Source organism: Myodes glareolus, chromosome 8 (assembly GCF_982192425.1).
Source record: "Myodes glareolus chromosome 8, mMyoGla1.1, whole genome shotgun sequence".
Lineage (NCBI taxonomy): Eukaryota > Metazoa > Chordata > Mammalia > Rodentia > Cricetidae > Myodes > Myodes glareolus.
In genome coordinates, this window is record NC_142033.1 from 52,281,031 (window position 1) to 52,285,781 (window position 4,751).

Consider the following 4,751-nt stretch of genomic DNA (forward strand, 5'->3'; position numbering starts at 1 on the left):
CAGAGATGATTTAAAGCATATGGCAGAATTGTATAGGCCACATGCAAACACTGTACCGTTTATACAAGAGATACGAGCATTCTGAGATGTTAGTATCCACAGGGGTCCTAGATCCAGTGTCCTACAGATCCAGAGGGACTAAATACTATCTAAAATTAAAAATATGAATATGCCAGGCAGTGGTGCACATACCTTTAATCCCAGCACTCAGAAGACAGAGGCAGGTGTATCTCTGTGAGTTCAAGGCCAGCCTAGTGTACAGAGTGAGTTCCAGAACAATCAGGACTGTTTCACAGAGAAATCCTGTCAGAAGAAGAAGAAGAGGAGGAGGAGAAGGAGGAGGAGGAGGGTGGAGAGAGGAAAAGAGGGAGGGAGGGAGAAAGGGAAGGAGGGAGGAAGGGAGAAAGGGAAGGGGAGGAAGGGAGGAAGGAAGGAAGGAAGGAAGGAAGGAAGGAAGGAAGGAAGGAAGGAAGGAAGGAAGGAAGGAAGAAAGGAAAAGTAAGAGGAGAAAGAGGAGGAGTTTCGTCAGAATTTCAAAAATTGTCCCCATTTTTTTATTGATGAAAAATGCTGGCTTTACCTACAAATAAGACTCGTGAGATACTGTCTAGCCCCAATGCAATTGACTCATCTGTGAATGATGGACACTTTCATTGAGTAGGACCATCTTATCTCTGGGAGATGTCCCAGAAGTCAGAGGTGCTTAGCTACACAATGGGGTATGCAGAATAAATAAAGGTTAAATGATTATCCAAATGTGGCCAACATCTGAGCACACAGCACGCACCTTCACAGGAGGGATCAATATTAAGGCAAAACACACTTGACTTTGGAAATAAATCTGTCGGAGGCAGCTGCTCTGCTCTCCTCCCTGGGGACCTCTTCCTGAGAAGCAGTCTGGAATAGTCCCTGAGCACCTGGCCCAGCCTCCTGTGGCTCCCTGGGGCTGGCTATAACACTCAACAGCCTTTCTTGCCGTCATCATTTAATTCCCTGTCTATAAATATCAAATAGTGTGGAATTTGAGCACCTACATCCCCTTTGGAGAAGATCAGACATGAAAACAACAGTGTTTGTGTAATGTTAGAATGAGAACTCTGGAGGGGAGAATAGTTGGTCTCCACTGTTAAGCATGGTGGAAGACAACTGGGGCAGACAATACCAAAAGCATGAGGTCTCTCTTAACCAGAGTTAATGGCGTGAACTCAATGTATGCCAAGCAGTTTAAACAGCCCGAATCATCTCATTTAATGCATGTAAGACCCTATGGAGTCAGCCTTTTTATTAACTCTAGTTTTTAAATAAGGAAACAATGATATTTAGGAAGCAACTTGCCCAAGGTCACACAACTAAGAAATGGGGGAACTGAGTGAGGCCCAGTTGGCTCTAGACACTCTCTCAACAGCAGTGCTACAGTGCCACCCTCTGGTCCTCATGGGAAACGTCACTTGCCAATGAAATCCAGCATCTTGGATGGAAAGTTTGTGTCCCCTAAAAATCTATTTGTTGAAAAGTAATCCCCAGTGGGAGAATGGCAGAGTATGGAGCCTTGGAAGGTAATTAAGTCACAAATTTATCGTCCTCAAGAATGGGAATAATATAACAGGCGCATTCAAGAGACTTTATAGTGAGAAAACAGTGCATGGCTCAGGAAGCAGACTCCCTCTGGTTACTGAATATACAGGCACCTTGAACCTGAACTTTCCAGACTATGGGACTTTGAAAAATAACTTTGTGTTTTAAGCCACCTAGTCTATGAGGCTCCATGATAGCACCTAAAACAGACAACAGCGCCAATCATACCATATTATATAAATTTAATCAAAATGTAAGCCTATGGAATGAAGGTGTTCATTAGAGGGGATGAATATTGATTTATTTAAATGTGAACATTTGAAAGGCACACAACGAACCTTGAGACTGAGTGCTATGCGACCAACAAAACCTAGGAGGTAGAGAACGCAGGGGTAAGAGAGAAAAGTGTAAGAGCGGCAGCTCAAAATTCAAATGTAGTTTTAAAACAATAATATTGAGCTGGGCCGTGGTGGTGCATGCCTTTAATCCCAGAACTCGAGAGGCAGAGGCAGGAGTATCTCTGTGAGTTCAAGGCCATTCTTGTCTACAACAGCTAGTTCAGAACATGCTCCAAAGCTATAGAGAAACCATGTCTCAAAAAAAGCAGAACAAAACAAAACAAAAAGAACTATAATACTATTTGTACAAGTAATATTATAAAGACTGAGGTTGTATTTATGTATTTAGAAGTATATATGAATATACATGTATGTATATAACTACAGTTAATGAGAAGACTAAGCCATGAATTAAAAGAGAGCATCTAGTGGTATATGGGAAGATTTCAAGAGAGGAAAGGGAAATGGTGTAATTATATTATAATCTCAAAAAATAAATATAAAGCATTTGCATCTCTCAACTTAATTTGTCTGTGACTGTCCATGTCTCCCTTTCCCTTCCAGAAAGATGCCCTCTGGCATGGCTGCCTCTCATGGTGCCACCAAGGTGTTCAATGATATGAAGATGTGCAAGTCCTCAACACCAGAAGTAAAGAGACTCCAGAAGGCAGTGCTCTTCTTCCTGAGGACAGGAACATCATCCTGGCCGGGAGCAGGGAGATAGTGGTAGGAGACATGGAAAAGACTGTGGAGACTCCTACACCACCTCGGTCAAGATGCTGACAGACAAGGACTGTGACTTTGCTTTTGACAATGCAAGCTAGAGAACTTGGAGAGTGAGAAGAGGGGCCGTGGTGTTCATTGTCTGGGCCTCTGGGAATACAGCCCTTAAGAACCTAGTGCTTTATGCCTGCTCCAAGGATGCCATCAACAATAGGCTGGCATGACTTAGAAGTCGAGAAGCCTACTTGATGTTATGTTCTCAGAGTCTGAATATCTATGGTTGGCCTACATTCAGAGGGAATTTGTCTGTTTCTTCAGCATTTAGCTCAGTACCTGCTCCATAGTGGCCACTGGATGAGTCATTCTAGCCCATCACATAGTAAGCGTCTAAATTTAAGTTCCCTAAAAGGCCATTTGTCAGGGACTCATTAATGATGCATTCCCTAGGACCAGAGAATACAGGTCATATGATGGATGCTGTTATCTTTAATGAGTGTGAAGAGCCACACTTCGTGACTGCCCTCAAGCCATTCCTGGCCAATGATGGTCATTAGCAGTACCAGGAAATCATGTAACTGTTGACCACATTCCCTAAGATTTGCAACAGAAATGTTTTTTTCTATTGAATTTTCATTTTTTAGGGACTCATAAAGCTACAATTTAACATTTATTTAGGAAGGTATAATATCTATGAAAAAGGAGTGAGCATGACTTGGTGGTTAAAACCAAATGGAGAATTTGATATGATTAATAAACAAAGCTGGTGAAGGTGCAAGTTATGGAAAAGTATGGGTGCTCATTGGCAAGTTTTATAAGTCAGTATTGTTTAATAAATTTGTTTAATAGTTTTCAGATTAGAAAAAAGAAGAGGTAGACCGGGATTATGCATAAATTACAACCAAACAGCTACAAGGAGGTCAAAACCCCTGGGCCCTGGCAAAAAAACTAGGAGGCAGTACAGTCATCTTCCTGGAAGGCAAGACTTTGTGATCCACCTCTATCCCCTGCCTGCAGCATTTAGCAATTCCAGATCTGCCCTTGGGGGCTTGTCAGTTGCCCTTTCCTGCCATACTGGGGGCAGGGGTAGGGAGTGAGCTGGGGATCCCCACAGGGGAAGGGAAATCCCTTCACCCCAGCTGCCAAACATTCTCTCTACTCCCAAGACCATAGTCTTTTCCCCATCCTCTACAGTTTTGGTCTTTCCAAAAAACTACTATTGACCTTCCAATTCTTCTTGCATTGAAGAAGACCAGTTCCCCTCCCTGGTACATCATTTCAGGGAGTTTTCATTTTTTAATGACACCCCTACTCCTCATCTGTCCCCATCCCACGCTGCCAACTTTTAGTGACTCTGTGCTTGTCTGTTTGGTTTTATGTATAAATGGAATGTTATGGAAATGACATCCCAGTGCCAGTTGGATTCCTCTTTTTCTTTTTGATGTTGGCTATTTCTGAAAACAGGACCAGTAAGAGACCTTCAATGTAAAAAATGTCTGGGCAGTGCTGACCTTAATCCCAGCATTCAGGAGGAAGAGGCAAGCCAATTAGCTACCAGCCTGGTCTACAGGATGAGTTCCAGGACAGCCAGGGCTACACCGAGAAAAATCTGTCTCAAGGCAATTTAAAATAATAAAAAAAAAATGATAGTACCTTTAGTGAGTTAGTGTTTTGAAGTAGGGAGTAGGGTCTTCATGGTTATCATGAACCTTGCAGTAATAAGGTCATTTAAATGTTTATACTTTCCTTTGTTATCAAATTAAAAGTAAACTTGGATATTTTGAGTTTTAAGTGGTAATATTTTGTACAAATATTCAAAATTTACACTTAACTTTGCTCTTTAGTTATACTTCAAATTTCCAGAACAGTTCTATCTTATTTTATTAAAGAATCCAAAGGAAAATATCTGAAATTAAGGACACTGATGTTAATGCTGTTTGTTTCTGGAAGGTAGCACTGGTAATTATTGATAATCATCATAATTATAGCTCTTGCTATAATTAGAAAGTCATTTCTTTAATGGTCACATACATAGGGTCAGACATAAATGCATACACCTTTAATCCTAGCACTCAGGAGGCAGAGGCGAGTGTCTGGCCATCAAGTCTAGACTAATCT

At 41.5% G+C, this 4,751-nt stretch overlaps 1 pseudogene; it reads left to right on the forward strand.

The window, feature by feature from the left end:
* The first annotated feature begins 2,481 nt into the window (after window positions 1-2,481).
* LOC125387592 (cofilin-1-like) lies at window positions 2,482-3,626 on the forward strand (annotated as a pseudogene).
* The last annotated feature ends 1,125 nt before the right edge of the window (window positions 3,627-4,751 follow it).